This window comes from Lithobates pipiens, unplaced genomic scaffold, assembly GCF_037356315.1.
Source record: "Lithobates pipiens isolate NorthernLeopardFrog02 unplaced genomic scaffold, aLitPip1_a1.2 Scaffold_25, whole genome shotgun sequence".
Classification (NCBI taxonomy): Eukaryota; Metazoa; Chordata; class Amphibia; order Anura; family Ranidae; genus Lithobates; species Lithobates pipiens.
In genome coordinates, this window is record NW_027507787.1 from 87,245,091 (window position 1) to 87,260,409 (window position 15,319).

At 48.8% G+C, this 15,319-nt stretch overlaps 1 pseudogene across 1 annotated transcript in view; it reads left to right on the forward strand.

The window, feature by feature from the left end:
• Nucleotides 1-1,786: 1,786 nt before the first annotated feature.
• Nucleotides 1,787-15,319, forward strand: part of LOC143929909 (membrane-spanning 4-domains subfamily A member 4D-like) — a 103,918-nt pseudogene continuing 90,385 nt past the window's right edge. Inside the window, exon 1 of the transcript XR_013262641.1 lies at nt 1,787-2,076. The product of XR_013262641.1 is annotated as a membrane-spanning 4-domains subfamily A member 4D-like (transcript). The remainder of the gene's footprint in view (nt 2,077-15,319) is intronic.

Below are 15,319 nucleotides of genomic sequence, written 5' to 3' on the forward strand. Positions count from 1 at the left end.
TCAGAATTCCGAAAATCCAAAATTTGGAAATTTGAAAATTCAAAAATGTGAAAATCTCAAATTCGGAAATTAAAAAATTTGAAAATTCAGAAATCCAAAAATCCAAAATTCGGAAATCCAAAAATTTTAAATTTGCAAATTTGTAATTTCCGAAATTTCAGAAATTTACAATTTCCAAAATTTGGAAGTTTCGAAAATTAATAATTTTGCAAATTTGGAATTAATGAATTTGTCAAAATTTGTTAAAAAACTAATTTGGAACTAAACAAATTGCCCATGTCTAGTGCCAATGGGTAAGCTATGCCCTCCTCTTCATATGCATGCCCTGCCTTTCATTTTGGCACTATTCACAATCAGCTCAACACCCAGTAGGAAGGTCCCATGATATCACTAGGACTATGCGGTTCCATGTGAAACCCAGATGCTGAGACAAACATGGTGACAGATAGGAGTGAGAATCCAGCTGCAGAAGAGGATTGTACACACACAAAAAGAGAAAAGGGATGCCACCTGACATCTTAATCTGGGGCACTGGATGACCTTGTCCCAGCACTGGAAATACAAGTATGTTGCAAATGGTTAACAAACAAGCATGTAAGTCTGTTTGATAACTGTTGACATTTTTACTCTGTGCTTTGACTATTTTCTTTTTTTTTTTTTTTTTTTTTTTTTCCACGGTGAATAAAGTTCGCTTTATTGATATTAGAGACACAAGTTACAATTCAGAAAACAGAAAAATACAAATTAAAGCATAAAACAGGTGGTGCAGAACACACAACAAAGAAAAAGGAAAATCAGGATATAGTACAACCCACATGGAATGCAACATATATTATACAACAACCGTCCCCGACATTACCCTGCGAAGGCAGTGGCTAGCCAGAGATCAAACAAGAGATAATGCAGTATGATATCCACCATGCCTTCATCAAATCCCACAGAGGGGGGGGGGGGGGGGGTGCATGTAGAGATAGGGAAGACCAATGGAAAAAGAAAAGGGCGGAGAAGGAAAGGGCAAAAGCACGGGGGGGGAAGGACAAGAGAAGGAAAAAGAAAAAGAAGAAGAGAAGGAGGGGGGAGAAGGAGGAGGGGGGGGGGGCGGGGGAGGGGGGGAGAAGGCCCGACCCACCGACCTGACGATGAGAATTCCTGTATCTATATCCCTGCCCTGTCTCCACCCGTCCAGGGCAGCCATATGCCATCAAACTACCTAGGGCACTTCCTACTAATATATGTCATTTTGTACAACGGGAGGGCCTTATTAATGATGTCCTCCCACAGGGTCAGCGTCGGGGGGGAAGCTGAGGTCCAGCGAAGGAGAATGGCCTTCTTGGCATAATAAAGCAAAAAGGCAATCAGGAGTTTGGAATAGCGTGGCCTCTGTTCCTCGTCCTGAATGCCGAGAAGAGCCAGCTCCGGAGACCGGGGCAGAGAGAAGCCCAAACGGTCATCAATGGTGTCAAACACATCAGCCCAAAAGGCGGCCACCATCGGGCAGCTCCAGAACATGTGGAAGAACGTTCCCTCTGCTGCTCCACATCTGGTACAGACTATTTTCTTGATGTCAAGCTGACCCTTTAAATTGTTCCGTTAAAATACAGAAGTTGAAGTCTGAAAAAACATTGTTCCTATTTTACCAACAACCATGTATACAGAGGTTTATCATATTGATATTTAATTAAATTAATTGCTTATGATGAACCTATGCATTTCACAGCCACTTGTAGAATAAGTTGTGTTTGAATTGATATGCTGACTCCAGTCCTTTATAAATTTCCAGAGTTGTCAAGCAATATCCTCTTCATTATGGCTCCAAAGGTTTCTGACAGTACATTTAGTTATGAGGCTGTGCCAACCAACATCTCTTCTCAAGAACCCATTCTGAGCACTTCAAATCCAGCTTCCATAGAGGTTACCCAACCAGTGTCCAGTGTGTATAACGTCCCTCAAGATCATCCGGTTTTGAACATGTCTACTGCAGTTCCACAGTGGAATGTTTTTGTTCCTTTGCCACAAGTTCCACTTCCAACCACTTTTTATCAGACCTTTCTGAAGGGGAAGCCATTTGTACTAGGTGTAAGTACTAAAGTCTTCTTGGGCTTTCTTGAGCCAACTTCTAATATTCTCTACTCTGATGCTCATTTTTTAGTTAAAGCAGGTGTTATAGTATGAATACATAATTAAAATGTGAGTTTTTTTTTTTTTTTACAATGGCCCCAATTCTATAAAACTACAATATGATTTAAAGTAGAATTATGGGAAATCTATAAAATCACATACCGAATGTAATAAAGGCTGCCTATTGTAGTAAGAATAGACTCTATTTTTCTCAGTACCCCTTAGAACTTTTTGTAAATGCCTATTGATCCTGCCAGTAGAACAATTGGAAAGGCACTGCTTTTGGTAGGGTGTCAACATTCTACCTTCTGCAGTGAAATCATTGTCACAATTGCTGCTTCTGAAGCTGCTAAGATGTTGGCTCCAGTGATAGCACCAGGGGTCAAGTCGTGGGAAAAAAAGTGTGGGAACTCACCTAAGATTCCCCACCCAACCTCAAAATCAAAAAAAGTGTGTGTAATATATGCACTCCTTTTTTAACAAATAAAGTGCAACATTTATTGTAAAGTGACAGTTTACGAGGACACCTCCAAAATTCACATGCATAAAAAAAATATAGAACAGATCTAACAACAAAATAATTTAACCTGCATGCTATAGCAACAAAAAAACACAGTGTGTGATAATAGTTCAATGCAGCCTCACTGTGCCCATCATTGCAGGCTCACTATGCCCATCAATCCAGCCTCACCGTGCCCATCAATTCAGCCTCACCTGTGCACATCATTGCAGCCTCACCTGTGCCCATTAATGCAGCCTCACCGTACCCATCATTGCAGCCTCTCCCAAACCCAAGGTGGGAAGCCCTGCAAGCCAATGGGAATTTGCAAAAATCTAAACACATGCTGTCCTACTCAGTGACGGAGTGTAGCGTGTGTAGTACTGCAGCAATGGTTAATAGATCATTGGGCACTCGCCAAGCTCACGCTGTTCACTGCCAGATTGTCAGGCTCAGACTGACTGACACGGTTCTATACCACCAGGCAGCATTGAACACAGTGGGAGCAGCACCCATAGTCCCGTCCACCGCTAGAGAGCAGTGGGCGGGACTATGGGCGCAGCTCCCAGTGTGCTCAGTGCTGCCAGACAGGGTGGGCGGGACTATGGGCGGCACTCCTGCTGTGTTTAATGCTGCCTGGCTGTGTAGAACCCTGTCAGTCAGCCCGAGCCCAACAATCTAGCGGTGAACAGCATGAGCTTGGCGAGTGCCCAATGATCTGTTAACCCTTGCTGCAGTACTACACACGCTACACTCCGCCACTGACAGGAACATCTTGTTTTACACAAGAGGAGGAGGGAGGGCAGGGTCAGCCCCCTGCAGCAACAGTGCAAAGGGAACGTCGTTCCTGCTGTAGAAAAAGTACAGGAACGACGTTCCCATGCGTTCCTGCAGGACTCGAGCCCTGGATAGCACACCTAGCTGCACTACAGTCCTTTAGATTAAAAGCACATTTCTCTACCTGTAGAAGTTTAGTGAAATGATGTACAGGTCCTACTTAGTCCATCTCAGTGCTTAATTTTCTTTTAGATATTTGACGTGCCATCCTGCCTTGAAAAAAATAGTTTATCACTTGGATAGGAAAAAAATCCAAAAGCTTTAGATGAACTTGTTAAAATATGTGGTAACATTGGTTGAGTACTGTTATGATGTCATCCTCAAATTCTAAACATTTGATTTAAAATAGAGTAGGACCTTAAAAGCGGAGGTCCGCCAAAATTCTTTTTTTAAAAGTCAGCAGCTACAAATACTGCAGCTGCTGACTTTTAAAATATGAACACTTACCTGTCCACGGCGCCCGCGATGTCGGCACCCAAAGACGATCTGTCGCTCGACTCTCGGGTGCTGCCGCCGCTATCTTCGGTAAGGGAATCAGGAAGTAAAGCCTTGGGGCTTCACTTCCCGGTTCCCTACTGCACATGCGCGAGTCACGCTGTGCAATCCAGATGGTCTCTGCTGTCTCTGGGACCCGTGTTTTTCCCAGCAGACAGCAGGGGGACGGGAAGAGGCTGGAGTCTTTGCCTGGAAGTAGGTGAAAATACCGGTATTATAAAGGTATCTGCACCCCCCTCCCCCTGAAAAGTGCCAAATGTGACACCAGAGGGGGGGAGGGTTTCAAAAAGTGAAGGTTCAATTTTTGTGTGAACCTCCGCTTTAACATTAAGTACCCTGGAACTTGTTGACAAAAAACCCCCAAAAAATACAAAATTCAATAATTTAATATTACAAAAGATTAGGGATGAGCTTGATGTTCGAGTCGAACGCACGTTCGACTTGAACACCAGCTGTTCACCCGTTCGAAACAAGAACTCTGTGGGGCGTTCGCACTAAATTCGCGTGGCGCTCAGGGCCCACAATGCACTGCACAATCGCAGTGCATTGCTGGCTCATGATTGGCCAAGCATGCACTGTGACCCCACATGCTTGGTCAATCACAGCGCCGGCAGCGAGGAGAGCCATGATTGGCCATAGGCAGGATGCCTGTGGCCAATTATAGCTCAGGTTGTGTAGTATGCGCCCCACACTATATAAGGCCGCCAGCGCGGCGGCCTTGTGTAGTGCTCCGGCGTCTGCAGGAGTTAGTGGATGTTGTCTGTGTGCCTTCACCACACAATATATCTGTATCTACCCTTCATTGCTGTTCTGAGTGTTCTCTAATTGAGCCATATGCCATCTGAAGGAGTTAGTGGGTGACTGGGTGTTGTCTGTGTGCCTGCACCGCAGAATACACCTGTATCTACCCTTCATCGCTGTTCTCTAATTGAGCCATCTGCCATCTGCAGGAGTTAGTGGCTGACTGGGTGTTGTCTGTGTGCCTGCACCGCAGAATATACCTGTATCTACCCTTCATTGCTATTCTCTAATTAAGCCATCTGCCATCTGCAGAAGTTAGTGGGTGTTGTGTGCCTCTAGCACAGCACAGTATCCACCTATATCTGCTCTTTTTTGCTGGTGTTCTATAATAAAGGCATCTGCAGGAGTTAGTGGCTGTTGTGTGCCTCTAGCACGGCACAATATACACCTGTATCTGCCCTTTATTGCTGGTGATCTAAAATAAAGGCATCTGCAGGAGTTAGTGGGTGTTTTGTGTCTCCAGCACAATATACACTACCCAATTGCTGGTTTTCCTATCTCCCTTCAGGCCATTACCATGTCTGGAAGGCCAACAAGAAGAGGCAGACAGGCACGAGCCGATAAAAGAGGGCAAGCAGGCTCTGTGTCTAGAGACAACAGTGCTGGTCGTGAACACGGTGCATCGTCATCAGCATGTGGCCATGGGACACGCTTGTCCTTATTTTCGGCTGCTGAACGTGTTGAGCCGCATCATGCCGAAGACTTGGTAGAGTGGATGACCAAGCCCTCTTCATCCTCCTCATCCTCTCTCACCCAGGCTCAAGGTCCCCCGAACTGTTTGACCACATTGTTGGGTATATGCTCCAGGAGGATGCCCAGTGTTTTGTAGGCTCTGATGGTGATTCTCAGCTAGAGGAAGGCAGTAGCGTGAGCGCAGAGAGAGGGGATGCTCAAGAAGGACAGCAATCTAGCAGTCATGTTCCACAAGCTGCAGCATACTGGTAGGAGAGAGGAGGAGGCACATCTCCAACGAGGCAGGATGCCCTGCAGGGGCCAGCTTAGGGGCAGCACACTGACTTAATCACACCGCAGAGCTCTGCCTGTGCAGGGCGCTGCCTCTGCGTGTTATTCTAAAATTTCTTTGGTGTGGGCCTTTTTTGAGACGAGTGTATCAGATCGCACCACTGCTATTTGCAACATGTGTCTCAAGCGTATCTCGCATGGCCAAAAAATCAGCTTGGGCACCACATGCTTGACCAGACATATGTTGACCTGCCACGCAGCTCGTTGGCAAGCTTACCTCAAAAACCCACAACAAAGAACAAAGCGGACCTCTCCTTGCTCCTCATCAGCTGGGATCTCCAACCCTACTAGACCTTCAGTCCTCTCTGAAACCTGCGCTGAGAGGAATGAAGGTGTAGAATTAGGTGTGTCACAGCCAAGTGCTTGTGGACACTCTGCTAGCAGTACACCCACGTCCGATTATAGCAGGCAAATTTCCCTGCCCCAGCTGCTGGACCGTCGAAAGAAGTTCACTCCCAGCCATCCACGTGCCCAGCGGTTGAATGCTAGCTTGGCTAAATTTCTAGCACTTCAACTGCTGCCTTTTCAGTTAGTAGACTCGGCCCCCTTCCGTGAGTTTGTGCAATGTGCTGTTCCTCAGTGGCAGGTCCCCAAACGCCACTTTTTCTCACGGAAGGCGATTCCGGCTCTCTACTGGCATGTGGAAGGCAATGTCCTTGCCTCGCTGGACAGGGCAGTCAGCAGTAAGGTGCATATTACCGCTGACTTATGGTCCAGCAGGCATGGACAGGGAAGTTACCCGTCTTTCACGGCCCATTGGGTCCCTCTTCTGGCAGCTGGGAAGGATGCAGGACAAGGTGCAGTAGTGTTGGAGGTTGTTTCTGCCACACGCCTCCAAAATGCTACTACTGGTTGTGACACACCTCTCTCCTCCACCCCCTCCTCTTCTTCTTCCTCCATGGCCTCTTCCTGTGCTCTGTCCTTGGAACCAGCGGTGCTTTGTAGGCGTTCAAGGGGCTACGCAAGTACACAGGCAAAACAATGCCATGCTTGCGCTGGTTTGTTTGGGGGACAGGAGCCACACTGGGGCAGATATTTTGTCAGCTCTGCAGGGGCAGGCTGGAGGTGGTTGACACCATGCCAGCTTAAGCCAGGATTGGTGGTTTGCGACAATGGCACCAACCTCCTCTCCGCCCTCCGACAGGGACAACTGGCCCATGTGTCCTGTGTGGCTCACGTCCTTAACCTGGTGGTGCAGCGGTTCTTGGGCAGGTACCTGGGCTTACAGGATGTCCTGAAGCAGGCCAGGAAAGTCTGTGTGCATTTCCGCCAATCATTTAATGCCAGTGCTCGGCTGGCTGAGCTCCAAAAAGAGTTGAACCTGCCCAAGAACCGCCTTATATGTGACATGCCCACCAGGTGGAACTCAACGTTGACCATGCTGCAGCAGCTGCACACGCAGCAGAGGGCCATCAATGAGTATCTGTGCGACTACGGCACCAGGACAGGGTCAGGGGAGCTCGTTTTTTCACAATGCCAGTGGGGCATGATCAGGGATGCATGCACTGTCCTGTCACCATTTGAGGAGGCCACAAGGATGGTGAGCAGTGACAGTGCATGCATCAGTGACACTGTACCTCTTGTCCACCTCTTGGAGCATACACTGCGTGGAATAATGGACAGGGCACTTGAGGCAGAACAGAGGCAGGAAGAGGAGGACTTCCTTGCCTCTCAAGGCCCCCTTTATCCAGACAGTGTTCCTGCTGTCCCACCCATCACACAGGAGGAGGAGGAGGAGGAGGAGGATGATTGTATCAGGGAAGTAATTTGTATCAAACTCACCATCTCCCTGCGCAAAGACGCACACAAATTTGCCATGGATCGGCGCTCCGACGCACGCACATTCGCAGCCCTACTGAGAGGCGTGCGCGAGTGCGCTCAAGCACACGCATAAGGTGAATTCCCTGACCAGCCTATAAAAGGATCCTTAGCACACAGACAAGTTGCTGGTTTGTCTCAGCTCACCTGTGTTTCCCTGCTTCCTGTTCCTGTTTGCCACTTCCTGTTTTGACCCGGATTGCCTGAAGACTATGCTGATTCTCTCCTGACCTGACCCCTGGCTTGTTTAAACGGACTTCCTGCTCTTAGCCTTGCTGCGCACTGGACTGATACTTGTGTTTGACCCTCGGCCTGCCTCTGGATTATTCTCTGTCTGCTGCACTAAGCCTTGCTGGCTCCAGGAGTGATCACCTGTGTTTGACCCTCGGCCTGCCTCTGGAATATCCTCTGCACTCAGCCTTGCTGGCTCCAGGACTGATTACTGGTGTTTGACCCTCGGCCTGTTTTCTTTACTTGTTTTACAGACCTGCTGGCTGCTTACCTTCTGGTCCGGTCCATCCTGCACAAGCCTTCTTCCAGACCTTCACACAAGTCAGGTATCCCGCTGGAGGCTTGTGCCACTTGGTGCAACCCATTCCCTGTATCACCTCCAGGGGTGGTGTGCGCTGAGTCGCAACAGCCACCGCTCTCTGCATCTTGGCCTCGGTGAGTACCTCTTTGCTGATAGATTGTGTCAGCATGGAGGTGGAGGCTTGCACTCAGCATCAGAAGCAGCAGTCTTGTAGGGATGATTTACAGTCCCAAGAAACCCGTGGACTTGTACGTGGTTGGGAGGAGGTAGCTGCGGATCATGTTGTCCTTAGTGACCCAGAGGATTCCAGACCGAGTGCCTCAGCTAACCTACACTGCATGGCCTCCCTGATACTGCAAAGCCTGCGGAAGGATCCTCGTATTCTTCGGATCAAGGAGAGGGAAAATTATTGGCTGGCAACTCTCCTTAATCCACGGTACAAGGGTAAGGTTGCGGACCTTATCTTGCCATCGCAACGATAGCAGAGGGTGAGACCCCTCCAGGAGGCCTAGCAGAAAGGTCTGTGTTTAACAGGGGCATGTAATTACAATTCTTTATATAATATTTCATAGCAGGGCCCATTCCTGTACCCACCGAGAGTAACTGTGAGGACTTATAGTGTTGTGGCACCAGCACCACAACCACCAAAGGCCCAATTTTTCTACCACTGTTCAACAATGGCATGTAATTACAATTCTTGATATAATCGTTCACAGCAGGGTGCTCCAGCGCCCACCAAGAGTCACTTGTTGTGGCAACACCAACACTTTGTTCCGCCATTTCTGCAGCGCATATAGGGCAGGCCCCTACTTTCAAACATCCACCTTACAAACGTCTCCAACTTGCAAACGGAAGGAGACAACAGGAAGTGAGATGAAAAAAGACGGACGGCAATACAAATTATACAGTGGTGATAACCCTTCCCTATGTTTTCCAAAAAGCTTAAAATAGATTTTTTGACTGGAGATACACTTTAAAAATGTACCAGTTCAAAATTACAAACAGATTCTACTTAACACAACAAACCTACACAGTCCCTATCTTGTTTGCACCGCCTGTATACTGCTGTTCTGAGTATATTTGGTCTGGGGGCACCACGCCTTTACTTTTTTTAATATGGGTACGGGGTTCCCCTTAATATCCGTACAATACCCAAAGGGGCTGGTAATGGGCACGGGGGGCTACCCATGCCATTTTTCACAATGATTTTCATCCATATTGCCGGAACCAGATATTACATTAAAACCGCAAGCAGTTTTAAATGACTTTTTTTTGTTAGATGCCATTTTGTGCAGGGACTGTTCTAAACACGGGAAACACGTGGAACTTCACAGGCATACTATAGACACCCCCCAGGCATGATATTTAAAGGAATATTTCACTTTTTTTCACTTTATTCGTCATTAAAATCAGTGCTCCCGAAAAAACTGACGTTTTTAAAAACATTTTAGGCATTGACCCATGTCTCCTGGGGCAGGTGCCAGGTCCCCAAACCCTTTTTAGGACAACATCTTGCATATTAGCCATTAAAATTAGCACTTTTTATTTCGAATGTTTGAGTCCCATAGACTTCAATGGGGTTCTAAAGTTCACACGAATTTGCGGTCCGTTCGAAAGTTCTGGTCCGAACCGAACCGGGGGGTGTTCGGCTCATCCCTAATGGTGAGCTGATGTTGGCTAGTCAAAAATATTAATGCCTGTCTGTCAGAGTTAGTTAAATTATCCAGGTGGGAGGTATGTTTAAGTCTACAAATTTCACATGTGGTCATGGTCAGGGACGCTTTCAAATTGGAATTGAGATTTGGGGAGGGAAACTTATTAGATTTTTTTCTTTAAAGTAGAATTTTCCTTTCTAGTTGTTAAAATGGTTGAAGTGTCATGTTCATTTGGTAATGTCTCAATGTCAATCTGATCTATTAGCCTTTGTACACACGGTCGGAGATTCCGACAACCAAATCCGTCGGATTTTGTCCGGAACTGTTGCATACACACGGTCGGACAAAGTTATCGGAAAATCCGACGTGATGACGTTATTTCGTTACAACGGAACTACGTTCAGGCTAGTAGCCAATAGCTTTGGTGTAGGAATTTGATCTGAGCATGCGTGGCACTTTGTCCGATCGGAATTCTCTACACATGATCGGAGTATGTCCGATCCGAGCATTTTGTCTGAAAATTTTACCGACAAGTTGGAAAACAGTCCGATGTAGACCACACACAGTCGGAATATCCGACAAAACTGTCCGTCGGAATCTCCTACTGTGTGAACAAGGGCTTAGAGTTCCCATTTCTTGTTCCTCTAAAAGAGAGATTAAATTGTCTAAGGCTTTTATTTTCTTGTGTTGTTTGGGAAGTCAGCTGGATGTGCCTGGCATAAAGGGTCCACTTCCCATTTTTTATATCTTTTACTAGGGATGAGCTTCGTGTTCGAGTCGAACATACGTTCAACTCGAACATCGGCTGTTCGCCCGTTCTGCGAATTCCGAACGTTATGGGCCGTTCGCGCCAAATTCGTGTAGCGCTCACGGCCCACAATGCACTGCGTCATCGCAGTGCATTGCTGGCTCATGATTGGCCAAGCATGCACTGTGACCCCGCATGCTTGGCCAATCACAGCGCCAGCAGCGAGGAGAGCCATGATTGGCCACAGGCAGGATGCCTGTGGCCAATCATAGCTCAGGCTGTGTAGTACACGCCCCACACTATATAAGGCCGCCAGCGCGGCGGCCTAGTGTAGTGTGTTGGCGTCTGAAGCAGTTAGTGGGTGTTCTGTGTACCTTCAACACAGTACACACCGATCGTTTTCGGCCGATTTTCGATCTTGCTGTTGTGTAGTGGTTGTTGTCTGTGTGCCCTGACCGCAGTATACACCGCTATATTCACCTCACCTATATAGCTAGTGATCTATCTTTTATAATAGAGCTTACAGTCAGTAGTGTTAGAAGCTTGTGTGTGCTGTCTGCGTGCTCTGTACCCAGTACACACCGCTATATCCACCTACATAGCTCTTCTCTATTTGAGCCCACTTGCCATCTGCAGGAGTTATTGGAAGTTGTGTGTGCCTCCAGCACAGCACAGTATACATCTATATGTACCCCTTTATCTCCGGTGTTCTATAAAAAAGGCATCTGCAGGAGTTAGTGGGTTTTTTGTGCCTCCAGCACAATATACACCTGTATCTACCCTTTATTGCTGTTCTCTAATAGAGCCATCTGCAGGGCTTAGTGGGTGTTGTGTGACTCAATTACAGTATACCCCTTTATCTCTGGTGTTCTATAATAAAGGCATCTGCAGGAGTTAGTGGGTGTTGTGTGACTCCATTACACTGCTGTTTTACCCAACTTCCTTCAGGCCATTACCATGTCTGGAAGGCCAGCAAGGAGAGGCAGACAGGCACGAGCCGATAAAAGAGGGCAAGCAGGCTCTGTGTCTAGAGACAACAGTGCTGGTCGTGGACGCGGTGCATTGTCATCAGCACGTGGCCATGGGACACGCTTGTCCTTTTCGGCAGCTGGACATGTTGAACCACAACATGCCAACGACTTGGTAGAGTGGATGACCAAGCCCTCTTCATCCTCCTCATCCTCTCTCACCCAGTCTCAGGGTACTAGCAAAGCAGCTGCCAACGCATCGTCTTCCCTCCTCTCAATGTCATCATCAGTGACTCCTTCCCTAGACCCACCACGTCCTCCTGAGGAGTCTCCTGAACTCTTTGAGCACAGTGTTGGGTACATGCTCCAGGAGGATGCCCAGTGTTTTGTGGGCTCTGATGATGACACTCAGCTAGAGGAAGGCAGTAGCGTGAGCGCAGAGAGAGGGGATGCTCAAGAAGGACAGCAATCTGGCAGTCATGTTCCACAAGCTGCAGCATACTGCCAGGTTTGCTACAGCGATGAAGGGGAGGGGATGATGAGGGCACTGACTCCACATGGGTGCCTGGAAGGAGAGAGGAGGAGGAGGAGGAGGCACATGTCCAACGAAGCAGGATGCCCTCCGGGGGCCAGCTTAGGGGCAGCACACCGACTGAATCACACCGCAGAGCTCCACCTGTGCAGGGCGCTGCCTCTGCGCGTTATTCTAAAAGTTCTTTGGTGTGGGCCTTTTTTGAGACGAGTGCATCAGATTGCACCGCTGCTATTTGCAACATATGTCTCAAGCGTATCTCGCATGGCCAAAACATCAGCCGCTTGGGCACCACATGCTTGACCAGACATATGTTGACCTGCCATGCAGCTCGTTGGCAAGCGTACCTCAAAGACCCACACCAAAGAACAAAGCGGATCTCTCCTTGCTCCTCATCAGCTGGTATCTCCAACCCCACTAGACCTTCAGTCCTCTCTGAAACCTGCTCTGAGTGGAATGAAGGTGTAGAATTAGGTGTGTCACAGCCAAGTGCTTCCGGGAACTCTGCTAGCGGTACACCCACGTCCGATTATAGCAGGCAAATGTCCCTGCCCCAGCTGCTGGACCGGCGAAAGAAGTTCACTCCCAGCCATCCACATGCCCAGCGGTTGAATGCTAGCTTGGCTAAATTGCTAGCACTTCAACTGCTGCCTTTTTAGTTGGTAGACTCGGCCCCCTTCCGTGAGTTTGTACAATGTGCGGTTCCTCAGTGGCAGGTCCCCAAACGCCACTTTTTCTCACGGAAGGCGATTCCGGCTCTCTACCGGCATGTGGAAGGCAATGTCCTTGCCTCGCTGGACAGGGCGGTCAGCAGTAAGGTGCATATTACCGCTGACTCATGGTCCAGCAGGCATGGACAGGGACGTTACCTGTCTTTCACGGCCCATTGGGTCACTCTTCTGGCAGCTGGGAAGGATGCAGGACAAGGTGCAGTAGTGTTGGAGGTTGTTCCGCCACCACGCCTCCAAAATGCTACTATTGGTTGTGACACACCTCTCTCCTCCACCCCCTCCTCTTCTTCTTCCTCCATGGCCTCTTTCAGTGCTCTGTCCTCAGAACCAGCGGTGCTTCGTAGGCGTTCCAGGGGCTACGCAAGTACGCAGGCAAAACGATGCCATGCCGTGCTTGCGCTGGTTTGTTTGGGGGACAGGAGCCACACTGGGGCGGATGTTTTGTCAGCTCTGCAGGGGCAGGCCGAGAGGTGGTTGACGCCACGCCAGCTTAAGCCAGGAATGGTGGTTTGTGACAATGGCACCAACCTCCTCTCCGCCCTCCGACAGGGACAACTGACCCATGTGCCCTGTGTAGCTCACGTCCTTAACCTGGTGGTGCAGCGGTTCTTGGGCAGGTACCCCGGCTTACAGGATGTCCTGAAGCAGGCCAGGAAAGTCTGTGTGCATTTCCGCCGATCATTTAATGTCTGTGCTTGGCTGGCTGAGCTCCAAAAGGAGTTGAACCTGCCCAAGAACTGCCTTATATGTGACATGCCCACCAGGTGGAACTCAACGTTGGCCATGCTGCAGCGGCTGCACACGCAGCAGAGGGCCATCAATGAGTACCTGTGCGACTACGGCACCAGGACAGGGTCAGGGGAGCTCGGTTTTTTCTCACCACGCCAGTGGGGCATGATCAGGGATGCATGCACTGTCCTGTCACCGTTTGAGGAGGCCACAAGGATGGTGGGCAGTGACAGTGCATGCATCAGTGACACTGTACCTCTTGTCCACCTCTTAGAGCATACGCTGCGTGGAATAATGGACAGGGCACTTGAGGCAGAACAGAGGCAGGAAGAGGAGGACTTCCTTGCCTCTCAAGGCCCCCTTTATCCAGACAGTGTTCCTGCTGTGCCACCCATCGCACAGTAAGAGGATGAGGAGGAGGAAGAGGAGGAGGAGGATGATTGTGTTCAGCATGGAGGTGGAGGCTGGCACTCAGCATCAGCAGCAGCAGCAGTCTTGTAGGGATGATTTACAGTCCCAAGAAACACGTGGACTTGTACGTGGCTGGGAGGAGGTAGCTGCGGATCATGTTGTCCTTAGTGACCCAGAGGACTCCGGACCGAATGCCTCAGCTAACCTACGCTGCATGGCCTCCCTGATCCTGCAAAGCCTGCGGAAGGATCCTCGTATTCTTCGGATCAAGGAGAGGGACCATTACTGGCTGGCCACTCTCCTTGATCCACGGTACAAGGGTAAGGTTGCCGACCTTATCTTGCCATCGCAGAGGGAGCAGAGGATGAGACATCTCCGGGAGGCCTTGCAGAAAGGTCTGTGCAATGCGTTCCCAGAGACTGGGAGGTTGCAAACTCCTGGTCCTGGACAACGTGTTGCTGAGGCATTGGTCAGAAGGAGCGGTGGAGAAGGTGGCCGTCTGACTGATGCTTTCAGACAATTTTTTAGTCCGCAGCCCCAAGGTATGATCGGTTCCAGCACCCATCGCCAGCGTCTGATTTACATGGTGCAGGAATACCTAGGGGCAAGGTCAGACTTGGACACCTTTCCCACCGAAAATCCTCTGGTTTACTGGGTCTTGAGGATGGATCACTGGCCAGAGCTTGCACAGTATGCAATTGAGCTACTGGCCTGTCCTGCATCCAGCGTTCTTTCGGAACGCACCTTCAGTGCTGCTGGTGGCTTTGTTACCAATCACAGGGTGTGCCTGTCCACCGAATCAGTTGATGATCGACTGACCTTCATCAAGATGAATCAGTCTTGGATCACCCACAGCTACCAAGCACCTGAAGCTGATGTAACAGAATAATTTTTTTTGAAATATCACATCCCTTCAAGACTGCCTATGCTGATGCTGAGTGACTGTCCTGTTATGTTGATTGTCTATCCTCTTCCTCCTCCGCTGATATGTTGGAAAAACATTTCTGGTTCTGGGTGATGCCTAAGGCCCAATTTTTCTGCCCCTGTTTAACAGGGGCGTTTAAGTACAATTTTTGATGCAATGCTTTGCAGCAGGGCTAATTCCTGCAATCAAACAAGAGTATATGGGAGAGGTTGCAGTGTGGTGGCACCAGCACCAGTGCCTAAGGCCCAATTTTTCTGCCCCTGTTTAACAGGGGCGTTTAATTACAATTTTTGATGCAATGCTTTGCAGCAGGGCTAATTCCTGCAATAAAACAAGAGTATATGGCAGAGGTTGCAGTGTGGTGGCACCAGCACCAGTGCCTAATGCCCAATTTTTCTGCCCCTGTTTAACAGGGGCGTTTAATTACAATTTTTGATGCAATGCTTTGCAGCAGGGCTAATTCCTGCAATAAAACAAGAGTATATGGCAGAGGTTGC